Genomic DNA, 21,069 nt, shown 5'->3' with positions numbered 1-21,069 from the left:
AGTTGGTCAAGCGTAAGGCGGATCCGGACGTGCTGTGGACTATCTACGGAGGGACGACATTTGGAGTCCTAAAGACTTGTTCTTGTTCGGTTCGGGCGCAGCTAGGGAAGGCACGCAACAAAGTGTATGCATCTAAACTATGCTAAATGATTATGTGTAAATAATATGCTTTCCTGGCTTTATGGTTTTTCCGCATGATTTATGAATTGTCATATGTACCATAACCTAACACAATTTTACATTCAAATTAATGGTACGCAGACCATATTTACTATCCTATTTGGGCCACACAAGTCACTTTCCATAACCTGCAAAACAGTACATTTACAATATACCATTCACCCATTCATTTATCAATGAATGGCCCACATAGCTGGTTAGTAGAACATATTATGCATCTCATAAATATTTGCATCAATTAATCAAGGCTTCCAATAATCTACAAATTATTCAATCCTTATTAATTCTAATCAAGTTGTTTTAACCTTAAAGGAATGTAGACCTAATCAAGAGTTTATGACTAAAACGCTTCCACTAAAACCAAGAATTTTACATGCTTTACGAATTTTAAACATAAAATTGTATTTCCTAGTCCAACCGGAAACTTACAAATTTAATTAAAATTTAAAGCTCATATAAAATATTATTTAAATCCTTTAATTTATTTTCAGTTGATTAAATTAATTAATTTAAATTTAATCAAGGTTTTAATTTTAGTAAACTAATTAGTATAAATACATTTATAATAATTAAATTATTCAAAATTAAATTCCGAGAAAAAATTAAATTACGAATTTTAAATTTAATTAAAATTGTTTTTCAACCGAAAAATTAAACGAAAATTAAAACGACCCTTACGTACTAAGGCAAGGCCTTAGGCCGAAGCCCAAGCATCGCCCAAGCACAACACCGCCGCAGCGCCGTGGGCCGCGTGTACGAAGCAGCGCCCAGGCCTGCATTGCGTGTGGCCGAGTGATGCGGGTTGTGCTCGCTGCCCTTGTGGCTGCTTGCTTGCAAGAGGATGCTGCCAGCGCTGGGCTGTGGCATGCGCAGCGCATGCGAGCTCCCTTGCTCGTATGCTGATGCCTTGCCTCGTGCCTGGCGCTTCGTTGCATCGATGCCCTTTATTTCTCGACCTCCACACGGCACACACGGCACAGCACCCTTGCTGCCGCGCATGCATTGTTGCTTGTCGCCTTTTACCGCTTGGGCGACGAGCTCCTTTGCTCGTCGTCGCATGCCCGCATAATGCAACACCCTTAAGGGTAACACTTAGTTTCCTTTTCTTCGTGCGTGCAACATTGGTGGTCGGTTTTATAAAAATTAATAATTTTTATACTTTAATTTAATTGACGAATTAATAAACCATATTCATTTCATTAAATTCGGGCAAAAATCGAAAATTTATTATTCAAATTAATTTCTGATTATATTTATTTTCTTGGATTCAAATCTATTCCCTCCGTCCCGGAATACTCGACCCGGTTTGACCGGCACAGAGTTTAAGGGACTTGAATTGACTTATTTAATCTAATAGGTAGTAGTTGATAGTGGGGTATTATTTTAATGTAGTTAGTGGGAAATGTGTGAAGGGGTGGGGTTTGGGGAGAGTAGGGGTTGAATTTTGAATTATTTTTTGTATGGAGTAGGTGGTAGGTGGGTTAATAGGGGTGGAGTGAGAAATAAAATAATATTGTTAGAATATTTCCAATTTTAGAAACAGGTCAAGTATTAAGTGACGGCCCGATAAGGAAAACAGGTCAAGTATTCCGGGACGGAGGGAGTAGGTCATAAAATTTTAAAACTTTTCAAATTTTATGGTGGTTTTTAATCATCGGATCCTAATTAAATTGCTAATTAATTATGAAAATCAAATATCTAATTCCCTACTATTGCAAACAATCTAATCGGACAAATCCTAAGCAACCAAGGATTCGAGGCTTGCACGAACCACACACACGAACAACCCACGAGGGAGCTGTCCGCGCGCGCGGCCCAGCAGCGCTGGCGCGGCCAGCCTGCTGCCTCGCCTTGGTTGGGCCTGGCCTAGCCTTGGTGGGGCGGGCTGCTGCTCATTCGCTTGCCTTTGCGCGGGCTTCGCTAGGCGCGGGCCTAGCTTCGTGCTGGGCCTTGCGTCTAGCAAGCTCGTCTGATGTTTATTTCGTACGTCGCGCTTCCGATTTATTTTCCGATTCGGGAATTCATTTCCGATTCGAACAACATTTAATATTTTCCGATTCCGGAATTAATTTCCGTTTTGAACAAATATTTAATATTTCCGATTCCGACAATATTTCCGATTCCGGCTATATTTCCGTTTCCGATAATATTTTCCGATACGTACCATGTTTCCATTTCCGGCAACATCTACAACTTGGATAATATTTATATTTCCGATACGATCCATATTTCCGTTTCCGACAATATCATCGTTTCCGGAGTATTCATAATTTGCCTTTTGACGATTTCAGCTCCCACTGGAACCGAGATCCGTTGATTCCGAATATCCATAAATAGAGTATTTAATTCACTTAAATACTTGATCCATTCACGTACTATTTGTGTGACCCTACGGGTTCAGTCAAGAGTAAGTTGTGGGTTAATATTATTAATTCCACTTGAACTGAAGTGGCCTCTAGCTAGGCATACAGTTCACTTGATCTCACTGATTTATTAGCTTGTATAATTAATTAATACTGAACCGCATTTATTAGACTTAGCGTTGAATGCATACTTGGATCAAGGGCATTATTTCCTTCAAGAACCAGCCTATTGCTACGCCATCAATAGGCTCCGACCCTGAACCAACGGAAGAAGAACCTTGGTATTCGGGCATCCTTCGCTATAAAACAAGTGGAGAATTCCCACCAGACACGTCACCCCAAGCCAAACGCGCTCTACGACTTCTGGCTTCACAATATAATTTATATCTTGGAGAGTTGTACAAATAGGCACCAAACAAAGTCAAAATGCTATGTGTTCATCAAAATCGAGCTAAAAGACTAATGTGAGATTAACATAAAGACGTATGTGGACCGCACATGAACGGCAGAATGATAGCTAATATCGTGTTCAGGTTACTATTGGACAACAATGGAAACTGATTGATACCACTTTGTCAAAGCTTATCCCAAATGTCAATATTCAGTAACCTCAACCATTTACCTCCTTCAGAGTTATACACCTTTACCTCCTCCTGGCCATTCTCTAACTGGGGTGTCGACATAATTGGTAGAGTCATGTCAGCCAGCGTCGGAGGGCACGAATATGTCTTGGTCGCAATTGACTACTTCACCAAATGGGTAGAAGCGTGCTCATTCGTCAAAATAATGTCCAAGCTTGTAGCCAAGTTCCTTAAAAGGAACATTTTCTATAGGTATGGAGTTCCACATGAACTCATAAGTGACCAAGGTTCCCACTTCAGGGCCAAAGTCCAAGATATGCTCGAAAAATATCATATCAAACATCATCGTTCGTCTTCCTATAGACCCCAAATGAACGGAGCAGTCGAATCGGCTAACAAAAACCTCAAAGTTATAATAGAAAAGATGGTCGAAAACTACAATGATTGGCCCAACAAGCTACATTTCTCCCTATGGGGCTACCGAACCTCCATTGGCACCTCCATAGGAGTAACACCATACACCTTAGTATACGGAATGGAAGCAATCTATCATGTTGATCTGGAAATTCCCTCTCTTCGCATTATAAGAAAACTACCAGAAACGTATGGGGAACAAGCTAGATATGACGAACTCGTCCTATCAGACGAACAAAGACTAAGGGCCTTGCACCAGTGCATGTATACCGGAAACGTATTGCGAGGCATTTTAACAAAAGGGTCAAACCTTGTAACATTAAAGAGGGAGATTTCGTACTTAAAGAGGTATGTGCACCAACCACGAATCCACGAGGCAAATTTCAGCCCAACTGGACCGGACCGTACCTTGTAAAGACCATCCTTTTAGGAGGTGCAGCAAAACTATCCGACATTGATGGCGAAGAATTTGCAAACTTCACCAATCTCGATCAGCTGAAGAAGTACCACATTTAGTTAAACCCCCAACATAAGAAATGACCCAGTAAGAGAGCAGTCGCAACTCGCATCAACATGGAGTTAAGGAACCTAATTAATTCACCCAATAAAATACATCTAACGCAAGGCATCCTAAAAATACTATTCAGACTCTGTACGCTTTACTCATAATTTGACAGATTAGTCACAGGAGCCCCAAAAGGAGTTAACGCGCAAACTGTCATACTCACTAGCAGCGCTAAAAAATATAGCGTACTCCCAAGGGCTAAAAATTTAAAGAGGTACCAAGTGTAGCGCTATAAATATCCGACGCACGAATATCGAAGTGTTACAAAATTTTCTGCAAATTTCACAGAAAATTCCGAACAGTTGGGTTGTACGTGTACGCAAAATTCGACCCATTTCACGCTTTGTATAACCAATTTACGCAATAACGTCTCATTCAGACTTATTTGCCTAAACTAGGCATACATAAATTATTTTCTAAATCATAACTATACGCGACCTGATTCTAAACTAAGTTTACTTAGCACCGATTTGTAGGCGATCCCGAAAATGGATTCGGTCCGAATAATCAGAGAAATCTTAAAATATTCACAAAGAAGTCAAAAACAAAGCAATGCACAACCTTAATTGAGATTTTCTTATGATCCATTCAAAGGCAAAATAAAAATGGGATATTTCCCCTACAGCCTAAGTAGAACCTACACTCCCAACCACATCACCAAAGGGCCATCAAACGCTCGAGCTCTGTAGAATTCGAATCAGCACGGGCAACCATCACCAAAAAATATGTAGCACGACTCTCCACACGCCGCCAAGTCTTCTCCAGACGAATTTGCTTCCTCCTAAGATTCACACTCTTCAGCACCAGACGAAGCCATATACGCCAATGAACGGGGAGGACTCTGGCTTAGTGAAAGTAAATCTTATTCCATGACATAGCCTTCCCATTCCTCTGCACCAAGGGCACCTGGTCATAAGGTCTCCAACACCGGGCCATACCCTTATAGGTCCTCAAGCACATTTTACGGGACTTGGAAACAAACCAGTCATGTGCCGCGCCAAAGCTAACATGTCATCTCAGAATTTATGATCAAAATCAAGTACGTTGCCAACAAAAAACAGACATGATGAAAATAAAAGCTAAGACTCGGGTATTACACAGACAATTAAAGCAATGCAACAAAGGGCGAAGATTAAACGAGCACAACGACCCTTACTTATACAAGTACACAAAGAAAATCCTAAGTCAGTTTGAAAACAGAAACAGAATTCAAGTTTCTGAAAAACCGGGAAACTAGTGCTGGAAATTTCAAGTGCAGACAAAACCTGCACCAGAAAATTTCAGCACACAACAGTGTAGCGCTGGAAAACTCTGGCGCTGGCAGTTCGATCCCCGACAAACTCTTTAACCTATCCGAATTGAATAGGATATACGTTTTACATCGTTTTTTATCCTTCGCCAACTCTAGTATAACTCATCTATACTAAGATAGTTGGGATTTTTACAATACTTGTAATTCTACTCGGATTTAGTTTCTAATAAAAAGTATTTCGACTAAAATTCCGAACCGTTGTTGACCCCAAAACTTGAAATGTGGCATTTTCTTTTTGTGCGTTTTTTCTTTTAAGGTAAGTCGGAATGCCTCCGCCAAAAAAAGTGACTTATTTTTTGCAAAATTGAATGCAAGTACGGAAAAGTAAATACTAAATACGTAAAAGTCTGATAAAAATAAGAAAACAAATAAAGAAAATACTACATATCCAAGTATATGTACATGGTCTAAAAATCATCTATGTGCATCGTGTCCCCTCCAAATCCCGGAGGATAGGCATCACCTAAAAGAGATCGTCCCTAATATCCGAATCACCTCCGCTCGGACCCTCAGCCTGCTCAGCCAGCGATCCACTAAACGGGTCATTGCTGAGAATTTAAGAAGGTGGGGGTGGTCCCCATCCCTGAGACTGTCCACCCGTCCACATCGGAGGTGGCAACGACTTCATTGGCACCCATCTCGTACCCATAGGATGCTGAAATGATGACGCAATCTAGCTAGGTAGAGATGCTTGGAACAGCGGCGGTTGCCAACTCGGATGAGATGCCTAAAATGGCGGTGGTTGCAAACCTGTCTAAGGCACTCGAACCTCATACAGATCCACATAGCTCCTCCTGGGTTCCGCCTGCTGCTGTGGGGGGCCCTGGCTCATCCCAACATCGGATGTACGCGTCCTAGCATAGGGCCTGGAAGTGCCACGACCCCCCTCAAAGGAATCTCGGCCTCTCCAGCACACGGGACTTTCGAGCTCCAGTCTACAAAACATAAAACAGCAAGTCGACATACTTACAGTTACTAAAAGAGAAAGATAAAATTCAGGCACACTACCTGAGTCGAGCTCGGGTTGCGACAAGAAAAAGTCATCTAAGTCTTGATCAGCGCGGCCTTAGCCTGTTGAGCACCTTCATCATCCCGTTAACCATGCTAACGGGAAGTTGGAGAAACACAAAACATCGTTAGTGGCACACCCTTCCGCATATCCGTATGAAGACGAGTAGGAATACCAATCATGCGTAATATGCTAGACGGAGGTGCTTGAGGCACCCGAAAGAAACCTTATATCTGCATGAACACCCACTCTCCAAGGTACTACATCGGACATCTAGTACTGCGGAATAATATCTGAAATTGGCTCAGGCTCTGGCTCTCTTCTAAGTCATCAATAACACCCAACCGGGCCCATGGAGACCAGAGCAACTGTTTGCACACATAATCAAGGCGAAACAAACATTTAGAAACTCGCTTAAAACGAGACAACGTAAAGTAAGTAAATTATACACTTACCAGATCAAGATGCACGAACCCGAACATCTCCCGCAACTTCAACGGGTCGGGTTTCCCCTTCAAACACCCTACAGCACCCCACCAAGTGGCTAACGAGTAACCTCGGTTCCTCTTTCCCACCCAAGGAGCAAGAAAAGGTAAATACTCGAAAGCCCACAACTGCAAAACACGTGACAGTAGATAAAGTTTAATAAACAATCTGCGAATTAATATTCCTAAAAGTAGAGAGGCACATACCTTAATGAGCCTTGGCAGAGCACACATAGAAATAGGAGTCATCCTCCTATGAGGACCATCTAGAACTCTCACAGCCCTTCTCATATGGCTGATCAAGTTCGCATAAGCTGGCTCACCCGAGCTGAAAGAACCCATCAAGAAATATTGCGCTCGAACGGGATCAGCCAAGCTCAAAAACATCAAATAGAATATGCGGGTATACAACTCCGCAGAAGGACCAGGGTCATCGCCCTCCTCCAGAACAGTCCCCGACAAGGAGTAAGGCATCCCCTTCCCCTTTTACCTCTTCACCTCAGCGGCCAAATCCGCACCTATGAACTCCATAACCACATTCTCTGAAGGCAACTCAATTGCCCGAGGGAAGAAGACCCGAATACCCGTGAAAGAAATACCCATAATGGAAGTGATGGTCATTTCGCCCCAAGGAAAGTGGAAAGCGTTGTTGGTATCCCATCGCCACTCCAGAATAGACCGTAGAAACCGCCTGGACGTATTAGGACGCACCAGCTCCCTACTATTAATTACATTCTGATAAAAGGGACAAGCATTCACTACCTCCAGTGTCCTTAAATATAGCTTCTTGAGCTGAGTCGCAAATACGGACCCATCATAAGGCTGGTAATTAGTGTCAGAATCAGCCACCCCTGTGATACTCCGTATTTTTGTGTCGTCTTATTTTATATTTCAAGGAAATATAATGAGTTTTATGTTTTAATATTTAGAAATCATGTTACGTTCTAAACAAGGATATAGATATTATACAAGCTATTTTAGACTCGAGTATTTTATTTCAAGAAAAAAACAAGGAAACGAGTAGTTTACAAAGTTTTAAGAAGAAAATTCGAAAACAATTTGGAAAAGGATTTCAAGTTAGTATTTTCTAATTATTTAAATAATTGAATTAAGAAAATAATCATAAAATTATAAAAACAAAACAAAACCCTTAACCCTTTCTTTCTCTTCTTCTTTACACGACTACTAGCCATTTTCTATTCTTTAGTGCCGCTCTTGCTCATCTCGTTCGTGCGTTGTTTACCTTCGCTGCTCACTCCAACCGCCGCCTTCACCACCGGTTATTTTCTTCTCCTCCTCGTCTCCTCTCTCTTCCCCTCCTGCGACAACCACAACAACCAGCAACAACAACCGCACAGCGCTGCTGTTGCTGTGGCGTGTTGTTGTTGTTGATGATTGTTGTGTTTGGACGTTTGGTCGATGTTGTTGCTCGTTGAATTATTTGTTACGTTAATTAGTGTTGTTTGGATTTTATTGTCATTGTTATGGGTGTTGTTTTACACACACACAAGAACAAAGAAGGAAAAAAAAAACTATTCCTCTAGCCCAATTTCAAATACGTAGTTGTTCAAATCCAGGTGATAAATCATATTTTAATTATGATTTTGAAGTCTTTTAATTATACTAATGTTGGCGTGATTCTAATTTAACTCTATAAGCAATAGGGATTTAAAATCAGATTTAAAGTCCGTATGTTAACCTGATATTTCTATGCTCAATGTAGAGGGTAGATAATAGCTTTCGAAGGTTTTACATACTACTATTTTTTACTTATAAGACTACTTGCAAATTTTTTAAAACTATAAATGTTTAAGTAGTAGTGCCTTAATTTGAGGCATAAAGATACTTAGAAATAAGATTATTAGTCAGTGGATAAATCTGATATTTAGTTCCCTAAATGTTACTTGCATTGGTGTAGCTAAGTACCTAATTGTAGAATTGTTTAAATGTCTAGGTACTAGCTAGGTTATAGAACGTGTCTTGAAATTCGTTTTTCAAGGAGTTTCGTGCTTCGAAAAGGTACGTACCAGTCCTAGAATGTACTAGTAGTATTAGTGGCATGAATATGACTTGGAATTATTTATAATTTAATGAATGTGTTGTGATGCGTACACTTGGGAGTATGTCATTGTTGTTTGGTTACTATAAGAAGCAAGCATGATCTTTAATATTATTGTCTTTGCAAGTTTTACTATTGTCAATTAGACTAAGTTCGGACATAGTATGTTAGGAGGTCTCTCAAAACCTCCGAGCCAAGGACTAAAGGCTTAATAATGAGTGTCCTAATTGTTTGACCACTCGTCCTAAAGGAGTTAAAAGAGAATTCGTATTTCTTATGTTGTACCTACACTATATATTTTGTTTAATGTCTAAACGAATTAAACAACAAGAAATTTACTAAAGCACTTAAAGTGAAAGGAATGGCTTGTAAGCTCTCTGAGATAATTTCTCGAGTAGCAGTATGGGTAAAGGAACAATCTTCGTATTGGTATCCTACACTCTTAATTATGCGCTAGGGCGCTTTTACCTACAGAAATCGAGTTAACTAAGTAGTTAAACTTCATAGAGAAGGTACGTCAAGGACTCTTCTCGGGGGTATGCATACTGATTCAAGGTTTGTTTGTACTAGAGGACGCTCTAGTCAGTTAAAGTTACATATTCGAAGGTACGTCTAGGACTCTTCGACACTCTTACAGGGTCGTTAAGTGCAGTCAAGGACGACCTACAATCAAACTTTTATGTTACAATGCCAATTCTAACTCACATAAATCAAGGTTGAGTCGGTAAGTTTAAAGTCGTGTTCTGAGGTGTATTATTTGGTAGTGTCATGTCTTGGGTATTTGATATTAAATGATTATTGTTTTAGTACGTACTCAGCTTTAGCTGACTTGATCTTTGTTGTTGTTTGCCATATCTCTTTATATGTTGGCCCTGTGGTAAACCATTATTTCACTTGGGATTATGGGGAGCAACCAATCTACAGGTCTGCAAGTAAGCATGCATGAGATAGATTTTGAAGTACCTTTTCCCTTTGAATATTACATCGGTCTTGGATTTTAATATGTAGCAACTATTTAACTTCATTTATTCGAGGTTTGGATTTAATAAGGGGCCTATTGAGGTCTCCACATTGTATTTGAAATATTTGTTTTAAAACTTCCGCTGTTTGTTAAATAGGTTTTTAAGTAATCATTTCACTGCCTTATACGTTCCATCGTGGCAGTAACACCCCTTTGTTTTTCTTTTCTCATATATAAGGTGTTTTAAATAGAAGGATTATGGGGGTGTTACAAAATGGTATCAGAGCTATTGGTTTTTAGTTCTAAAAATATATTTCTTCAAAATTATTTTTGTAGAAAAGTTTACGAATTTAAAAATAAATAAATTATATTTACTAAGGATGGTAAGACGGAATTATTGCATATAAATTAAATTGTATATATATGTGCATTAAATAAGGGCAAAATTGTCAAAAAGTACCTTCTTTTTGCCTCACTTTGTGAGCTAGTACCTTATATTTTCAATTTTGTCAAATAGTACCTTGAATTAAAAACTTGTTTTAAAAATGGTACCTTGCTGCAATATTCCGACCAAAATCACAATTTTTTGGCCATTGATTCTGGTTGTTGCCACAATTTTAGAGGGAAACCATCGCGTGTTCACACGCGCTCATCATCTTACCAAATTCAAAGTACTTCCAGCTGCTTTCCCTCCAAAATAAATGAGTGTAGATCTAAAATTCTTGTCTAAGTGTTGTTGTTCTACTGTTCTTATAGGAAGTTACATAGGCGCATGATTTTTGGCTAGGTTTGCTACACACACAAATTTTTGGAGGGAAGGTTAAATCAATGGCCGGAAAATTATGATTTTGGCCGGAATGTTGCATCAAAGTACCATTTTTTAAGTAATATTTTAATTCAAGGTACTATTTGACAAAACTGAAAATATAAGGTACTAGCTCACAAAGAGGGGCAAAAAGAAGGTACTTTTTTACAATTTTGCCTTAAGTAAGTGATTAAAATGTCAAAGCGTAAGTACACGCATCTTGTTTTCAGGTTATTCGTATATTAATTACTTTGTGTAGTTAACACTACTCAAGTTGTAGATTTAATTAGCGTGACATTGTGCCAAGTGAATTGGGTTTTCATTGCACTAAGGTTGATATACTTATTTTGTCTTGTCGTGTAACGTGTAGTTTTAATTGATGATTTTACATATTATTTTGACTATGTTGTTGATGTCATAGTGAGGCTATGTCAATGAAAATGATTTAGAGTTCTAATTTTTTTTTGGGTTAATCGAATTATCTGAGATTGGTCGATTAAGGAACTCATCTGGGCAATAGTAGAATCGCTTGAGAATGATTGGTGGTATATAGACCAAAATGAGGAAGTGGAAAATGTAAGTAATAATACCCATGTTGTAGAACCTAATGATGAACCACTTGAGGGAAATGAGCTTATGGAAGAAAACAAATTTATTGAGGAATAGATTGAACCAATCGAAGAAACTGAACCTATGGGAGATAATGAACCTTTTGAGGAGGATGAATTTGTTGGACAGGATGATCCTATTGAGAAATATGAATCTTTAGGGGAAGAACCAATTGATCAGATCTTCAAAGGAGCTGCAATTTCTGAAGTCATTGACCCACCCTAAGGAGTTGAAGGAGAAGTCAATCAAGTAATACAAGATGAAGATCATCATTGGGAGTGTAGTAGACAAACTAAATTAGCTTGTAATTATTTGTTACTTAGAAATTACGTACTTTCAATATAGTGAAATCATTGTATGATCTATGATCTATAGAGGTGTGTTTATTTTATTATTAGGGGTGTGTTTATGTTATTAGCTATACTAATCATGCGTATCTAGTCCTTTACTGACGATTATACTCCGTATTACTTTAAATTTTGTAATGTCACCAACCGATTGAAATGGATGGTATATTCTAATTGCCCAACTTTAGTTGTAAGTTGTTTAGATTAGGAATCATATAGGATGTGTGTTATTACCGTTGCGATTTACGTTGTACCATTAATGGTAATTGAGGAATATGGAGATTGATGTCTAGACTATTTACCTTTGTTTGCCTAGCAGCATTATACCAAGCGTCGTACATTAATTATTTTGGAGGATCATGAGTATTAGTTGGGAACGTCTATTTACTTGCGTGAAAAATATCAGTTATCATTATAACCCAAGTTCTGTCATTACATCATTTGAGAATCTATACCATTATCAAGAAATATAGATTATTAACCTTAAAGTACGTATGGAGCATGTTGATCATACTACGAGAAGAAGATTGAGAGTGGTTATATATTTTGTTTGTCCCAATCGAAATAAAGTTACTCCTTATCACATACCTAGAGGTTGATTAACCAAATGAGAGTACTATCCATGAATTGGACTCACCATTATTTGTTCATGTGTGGAGCTATGGTTATAAATTATGAAACCTTAACTTTGACAAGTTGCGAGTAGTACTCTTGTAATTGTGAATAATTATTCAAGAGAAGTGAAGTTCACACGAATTAGTATATGTGTATGACTAGATAGTAAAAATGAATTTCTAGAATAAGCGTTTCGCCTATCGATGTAGGGACTAGTGGTTGGACGTAACATAGAGGTTAGTTTTTGTGATGTAAAGGCTGTCACGGACAAGGAAGGATAAAAGTACAAAGTACCGAAGTATTCAAGGAAGCAAGGTACATATTATAAGAATAACTGAGTGTTATTATCTAAGTGAAAGTGTAGTGACTTAATCTAGCAAAGAAATTCATAGTCGAACTATTTGTTGATTTATATGTGTAAACTAAAAATAGTTTCGAACTTATTACTGATAATGTACCTTAGTGTGAATTACTTGACTAATGCACACATTGTTGTTTTTTTTTAATAGATTTTCCCTTATATTATATGATTCTATTAGTTAATACCTATGAGTACCGAGGGGAATAGAAGCTAACGAGAGGTTACAAGGTTATTAAAGTAGAGCATTTTGAGTGTGATATTATTAAAGAGTTAGCATTTATACAGGTACTTTTTGTATACCTAGCTTACGTACTTGATCTTGTCACGAATAATATAGCAATTCGTGGCATACTTAGTGAAATATCAAATTAGAGTTCACAATATTTCTATAAAACGTTTATAAAATTGAGAAATTTCTATTTTTCGATATAAAAAGAAAATCTTATTTCTAATATAGTTTGTAAGGGAATGAAAGGTAATGAGTTTTAAATCTATACCTAGTCTATACCTAGTATTTAAAAAGGAACACCATAGATTATTAGAAGCCATGTGGCATTTCATTATTAGAAGACATGTGGCATCTCTTCTTTCATCCATCATTTTGTTTTCTTTCTTTTTTCTTCTAATTTTCTTTATTGTTTCTATGATTTACAACTTCTAATGCCTCTTCCACTCCATTTTCCTTATTCAACATCAAGTTATTCATAGTCTAATATATTCATTAGTCTCTTCCGGCCACTCCACCCCTTTTAACATCCAATATTTATTCAACATATAATTTTTATATTTTTCCAATTTTCAAATTACACCTCTATCTAATTCATATATTACCAAAAATCACAAGTACTCACTAATAAAAACTTCAAAAGACATTTTAACAACCAAATATACAACCGCCCGTACTATGAACGGGCTCAAATTTGGTTTAGAAAATGAAACAAATTTATTCCAAGCGGTTCTTGGTGCATTGTCTCTATACAGTTAAAAGACTGATTTTATAAGATTTTTATGGACATCTACTAAAATATTTTCACATTTCACACAATTATTTCAAAAGAATTGAAAAATCCTAATATTCAATTTTGCATTCATACTTTCGGAGTTGCTTTTGGAATGATCCATGTAACTAAAAATTAAAAGAAGTCACAAAGTAGCAATAGTACAAGGTACCAAAGAGATTGTATGATCTTTTATTTATTAACCCAAGGGTTATCACTTAAGTAAGAAGTATATCCTAAGTTTACTAAAACTCAATAAGACTCAAACATAAAGCTTAGTCTTGTTTTGTTTTTTTTTTTAAAAAAAAAAAAAAAAAAACTTACAGTAACTTTTTAGTGTGGTTACTCTAATTTCTTCATATGGAATATTTGATAAGAATTCGAGTGTTATTATAGTAACTAAATTTTATTATGCCTAGAATGGTATATTAAGTGGCTTGAATTGTTTCTTTTTATTTTTTTTAAATTCATTTTTTTTTTTTTTATGTTCAAATAAATGGTTTGACTTTGAAAACAAAACCTAATGTTTAGTGAAGAAATTAAATTTAAATTTTTATTACTTTTATAACAAGAATGAAATATTTTTCAATAAATTTAGATGCATGAGGCGTTGTGTTATGTTACCCATCTAATAAGGGATATAAATTTTAGTTTGAGTTTTCAAGAAGTTTGTCCACGTTTTTCAAACTTTGAGAGGGAATTGATGAACTTCAAAAAAATTATAGTTTAAATGTAAGCATATATGTATGCAGATAAGAACTAGTTATGTATACATAGGCAATTTACAGATGTTTATGTTCGATATATGACAAAAATTTTTTGTCAAGTTTTGTTTGTATTTAATAGCAATGATTCTTATAATTAGAATAAAAAGTTGTAACAAATATGTGAATTTTCATATTTATGTCTAAAGTACGACATGAGTTATAGGAAGTAGCATTTTATGAGTTAAGAGATATGCTTGAGAGTTGAAGATATTATTTATTGTTTATTGAAGTATATCGGTCAATGTTCAAGAATTTTAAAGATTACAAGAATGGAGGATCTCAAACTTTAAAGGAGAAACAACCAAATCAATGGTGTATAGGAGTTAAAGATTAACGAAAGAACTCATAGTTTATACTTCCCAAGGAAATATTGAATAAGATGATGTTTTGATAAGTACAAGAAATTCATAAATCGTATTCCCGTAAACTAGGTTGAGTGTGAAAGTCTTTATAGAGAATTATATAAAAGCATTGCTTGTCCATCGTGAGGATTGAAAGTGAAAGATTGGAGAATTATGTAAAAAAATAAAAATGAAATGATTTAGAGATTGAGTACTTGGAGACAATAAAAAAAATTGTTGGAGGTAAATGAGAGAGTAATGAACCCTTTGATTGGTAAAAGAGAGACATAGGGGAATAAAGACGAATTTGACAAGAATAAAGTCATAGGATAATTTAGTTTAAAGAAATATGAGAAGAGATTAGAGGAAAGAGTTAAAGACCATCTTGAAGAAGGAAATATCTTGACTCTGTATGAGTATCGAAAGTAGAAAGAAGTTGTAAGGTTAGAACAGAACAAGTTATGCAATCTTAAGGGAACTAGGAGTGAAGTTGATTCTCGATGATCGAGAAATTTAATAATCTATGGGGTGTAGAAACTGAGGTTTATTTTGGTGAAAGTATTTTCATATGAATGGGGTATTAAAATCTAGAAGTCGTGTTTTGAAGTGACACCGAAGTAAAAACTGATTTTAGGACTACATTGATTGAAGACTATATATGTTAAATAATTGAATAAAATTTAAGAGAATATTCTAGTGGTCCAGGATCGTTAGAATTCATTTGTTGGCTTGATGTGCGGAGAAGAAGAGTATGAAATTGAAGGTAAGTTATTTGGAAGATCGTGAAAGGGGTGACAAGGGTTGGTAAGAAATAAAAGTTTAGTCGTTAATAATTGAGTTAACAATTGAGTTTTGGGGAAAAAATAAATTTTTTGGATAGTACTCTATATTCGTTAACAATTGATTTAGATGAGTCATTGTCCTACATAGAGAAAATAATAAACATCTTGGAAAAATTGGAGTAAAATGAATATGGATGTTAACATCGTTAAGCGCCTGCGACCTAGCCAGAAAACCAAAAGGGCGATATTAGAGCCTGAAGAGGACATGAGACAGTACCATAAATTTTCATTGAGGTACGATGAGTTACGAGGACGTCACTCCCTTTAAGGGGGGTAGAAAGCGTCCAATTTCAGGGATTTATTTTTGTAGCTTTGATAAGTTTAATGAGTAGTGGTGTGCTTTTTATTCTTAGTTATTAAATTATTCGATTTATTCCTTATGCTAAAAGATATAATTACTCAACTGGTCCACAAAGCTGAATCTAAGACGAGTTTTTTTTTAAGCATATATTTCTCAAAGGACCGACAAGGTTGAGTTCAAATTGAGTTATCAAAGTTTTCAAAAACATGGACTTTCAAGTTTCGAGGACGAAACTTCTTTTAAGTGGGAAAGCGTGTGATACTTCATATTTTTCCTAAGTTACTTACAAGCTTGAAACCCCAAGTTTCGAGGTCGAAACTTCTTTTAAGGAGAGAAGCCTGTGATACTCCGTATTTTTGTGTCGTCTTATTTTATATTTCAAGGAAATATAATGAGTTTTATGTTTTAAATATTTAGAAATCATGTTACGTTCTAAACAAGGATATAGATATTATACAAGCTATTTTAGACTCGAGTATTTTATTTCAAGAAAAAAACAAGGAAACGAGTAGTTTACAAAGTTTTAAGAAGAAAAATCGAAAACAATTTGGAAAAGGATTTCAAGTTAGTATTTTCTAATTATTTAAATAATTGAATTAAGAAAATAATCATAAAATTATAAAAACAAAACAAAACCCTTAACCCTTTCTTTCTCTTCTTCTTTACACGACTACTAGCCATTTTCTATTCTTTAGTGCTGCTCTTGTTCATCTCGTTCGTGCGTTGTTTACCTTCGCTGCTCACTCCAACCGCCACCTTCACCACCGGTTATTTTCTTCTCCTCCTCGTCTCCTCTCTCTTCCCCTCCTGCGACAACCACAACAACCAGCAATAACAACCACACAGCGCTGCTGCTGCTGTGGCGTGTTGTTGTTGTTGATGATTGTTGTGTTTGGACGTTTGGTCGATGTTGTTGCTCGTTGAATTATTTGTTACGTTAATTACTGTTGTTTGGCTTTTATTGTCATTGTTATGGGTGTTGTTTTATACACACATAAGAACAAAGAAGGGGAAAAAAACTATTCCTCTAGCCTAATTTCAAATACATAGTTGTTCAAATCCAGGTGTTAAATCATATTTTAATTTTGATTTTGTAGTCTTTCAATTATACTAATGTTGGCGTGATTCTAATTTAACTCTATAAGCAATAGGGATTTAAAATCAGATTTAAAGTCCGTATGTTAACTTGATATTTCTATGCTCAATGTAGAGGGTAGATAATAGCTTTCGAAGGTTTTACATACTACTATTTATTACTTATAAGACTATTTGCAAATTTTTAAAACTATAAATGTTTAAGTAGTAGTGCTTTAATTTGAGGCATAAAGATACTTAAAAATAAGATTATTAGTCAGTGTATAAATCTGATATTTAGCTCCCTAAATGTTACTTGCATTGGTGTAGCTAAGTACCTAATTGTAGAATTGTTTAAATGTCTAGGTACTAGCTAGGTTATAGAACGTGTTTTCAAATTCGTTTTTCAAGGAGTTTCGTGCTTCGAAAAGGTACGTACCAGTCCTAGAATGTACTAGTAGTATTAGTGGCATGAGTAGGACTTGGAATTATTTATAATTCAATGAATGTGTTGTGATGCTTACACTTGGGAGTATGTCATTGTTGTTTGGTTACTATAAGAAGCAAGCATGATCTTTAATATTATTTTCTTTACAAGTTTTACTATTGTCAATTAGACTAAGTTCGGACATAGTATGTTAGGAGGTCTCTCAAAACCTCCGAGCCAAGGACTAAAGGCTTAATAATGAGTGTCCTAATTGTTTGACCACTCGTCCTAAAGGAGTTAAAAGAGAATTCATATTTCTTATGTTGTACCTACATTATATATTTTGTTTAATGTCTAAACAAATTAAACAACAAGAAAAATACTAAAGCACTTAAAGTGAAAGGAATGGCTTGTAAGCTCTCTGAGATAATTTCTCGAGTAGCAGTATGGGTAAAGGAACAATCTTCGTATTGGTATCCTACACTCTTAATTATGCGCTAGGGCGCTTTTACCTACAGAAATCGAGTTAACTAAGTAGTTAAACTTCATAGAGAAGGTACGTCAAGGACTCTTTGTTAGGTTATGATACATATGACAATTCATAAATCATGCGGAAAAACCATAAAGCCAGGAAAGCATATTATATTCACATAATCATTTAGCATAGAATTGATGCATACATGTTTTAGCGTGCCTTCCCTAGCTGCGCCCGAACCGAACAAGAACAAGTCTTTAGGACTCCAAATGTCGTCCCTCCGTAGATAGTCCACAGTACGTCCGGATCCGCCTCAAGTTAGACCAACTAGAATCGCCCTTAAGGTTACTAGGAATTTCGGCTAGTGTTTGCAAGTGTATGGTTAATTTTATTTCAAAAACTTACCCTTTGAATACTTCAATCGTCTGTATAAATTATGACCCTAGGCCCTTATTTATAGAGGTTTGGAAAGGGAATTGGAATCCTAGTAGGATACGATTTAATTAAACTTAGAATCCTACAAGGACTCTAATTAATTAAATAATCCTAATAGGAATAGGAATTTAATCATACATCAAATCCTAATAGTTTTAGGAATTATGCATGGACACAAACACACACACGAGCATGACCCGCAAGCATGCAGGCCATGCCCGCGCACAGCCCACACGCCCACGAAGCCCATGCGAGCTACCGCAGCCCACGAGGCTGCCATGGCCTAAGCTGCGCGCTGGGCCTGCCTTGCGGTAGGCCTGCCGCAGCCTTGGGCTGTGTTGTGGCGCGCCATTGCTTGCTGGGCGATGGCCTGGCTTCGTGCTGGGCCTTCGTCCGGCAGGCCTCGTCCGATGCTTATTCGTACGATACGCTTCCGATAAAATTCCCGGTTTCGGAATTCATTTCCGATACGAACAATATTTAATATTTCCGATTCCGGAATTAATTTCCGTTTCGAACAAATATTTAATATTTCCGTTTCCGGAATTATTTTCCGATTCCGATAATATTTCCGATTCTGACAATATTTCCGTTTCCGGCAATATTTCCGATTCCGGCAATCCGATAATATTTTCCGATACGTACCATGTTTCCGTTTCCGGCAACATCTACGACTTGGATAATATTTATATTTCCGATACGATCCATATTTCCGTTTCCGGCAATATCATCGTTTCCGGAGTATTCATTTTTTGCTTGTGACGATCTCAGCTCCCACTGAAACCAAGATCCGTCGATTCCGAATATCCATAGATAGAGTATTTAATGCCATTAAATACTTGATCCGTTTACGTACTATTTGTGTGACCCTACGGGTTCAATCAAGAGTAAGCTGTGGATTAATATCATTAATTCCACTTGAACTGAAGCGGCCTCTAGCTAGGCATTCAGCTCACTTGATCTCACTGAATTATTAACTTGTTAATTAATACTGAACCGCATTTATTAGACTTAACATTGAATGCATACTTGGACCAAGGGCATTATTTCCTTCACTCTTCTCAGGGGTATGCATACTGATTCAAGGTTTGTTTGTACTAGAGGACGCTCTAGTAAGTTAAAGTTACATATTCGAAGATACGTCTAGGACTCTTCGACACTCTTACAGGGTCGTTAGATGCAGTCAAGGACGACCTACGATCAAACTTTTATGTTACAATACCAATTCTAACTCACATAAATCAAGGTTGAGTCGGTAAGTTTAAAGTCGTGTCCTGAGGTGTATTATTTGGTAGTGTCATGTCTTGTGTATTTGATATTAAATGATTATTGTTTTAGTACGTACTCAGCGTTAGCTGACTTGATCTTTGTTGTTGTTGGCCATATCTCTTTATATGTTGGCCCTGTGGTAAACCATTATTTCACTTGGGATTATGGGGAGCAGCCAATCTACAGGTCTGCAAGTAAGCATGCATGGGGATAGATTTTGAAGTACCTTTTCCCTTTGAATATTACATCGGTCTTGGATTTTAATATGTTGCAACTATTTAAATTCATTTATTCGAGTTTGGATTTAATAAGGGGCCTATTGAGGTCTCCACATTGTATTTGAATATTTGTTTTAAGACTTCCGCTGTTTGTTTTCAAAGTTGGACTAAAGATGTTAAATCGGTTTTTAAGTAATCATTTCACTGCTTTATATGTTCCATCGTGGCAGTAACTGATATGTGCGTTTTATATAGTGTTTTCACCCCCGTCCCTTAGTACTTTTATGCGTCAAATGAGCTCTAGGAGCCGTTTTTAGCACTAATCTGTGTATTTGAGTGTGCCTTGAGTTTCAGGACTACTTAGTGAGAAATTGGTCTTTTTAGACCCGTTTCATGATGATTTAGGCCACTACACGATCTCGAGGGGATTCGGGACGACTATTTATCGACTTACGGGAGTCCTAGATGTTCATTATCGAGCCCCAGAAGTTAGACTCGGTGTTTCGGACGAAGGGCGGATCACTTAGCCCTCCCCCCGGTTGATTGCCCCTCGCCCACCGGGCGAGCAAGCAGAAAGGAGCAGCAGGCAGCAGGCGCCCGACGGGCGGATCTTCGCCCGGTGCCCATTGGGCGCCCATCAAAAGCAGCAGCAGCAAGTTCTCCCTCCGCTCGACGGGCGAGTGGCGCCCGACCGGGCGCGTGCAGATGTTTCAGAAGTTTCTCCCTCCGCCCGCCGGGCAGCCCTGCGCCCGTCGGGCGGATTTCGAGCTGGTCGCCCGTCGGGCCGTTGGCCGCCCGACCGGGCGACGACAACACTGGGGCTACTTGTGCGCGCGTTTTGCGTTAGTTTTTCCGGTTTTCCTTAATGTTTTTGGGCAAAACTATAAATATAGCCCTTAGTTAATTTAGTGGGACATCTTATTATCTTATTTCCTAGTATTGAAACCCTTAGTATTATTTCCTTTAGCCTAGTTTTCTCTCTAATTTATGCAAAAACACTTAGTTTAATTCTCAATAAAAATTCAAGCTTTCACTTCCCTTTGTTCTTCAAATAGGTATTGTTTCTTGTTTTGATCAATTATATTGCTTTAATAATGTTTTCAATTATGACTATCACTTTGTTTATTGTGAACATGCATTAGTAGTTTAATTTCTAGGCTTGGGGATCCATGAATAATATGAAGGGATATTGAATGATGGTGATTGTTGGCATTGTAATTAATTCCTATTGATTGGTTTATTTCACTATATAATTA

This window comes from Spinacia oleracea, chromosome 4 (assembly GCF_020520425.1).
Source record: "Spinacia oleracea cultivar Varoflay chromosome 4, BTI_SOV_V1, whole genome shotgun sequence".
Taxonomy (NCBI): Eukaryota; Viridiplantae; Streptophyta; class Magnoliopsida; order Caryophyllales; family Amaranthaceae; genus Spinacia; species Spinacia oleracea.
Note: the sequence above shows the minus strand (reverse complement) of the source record.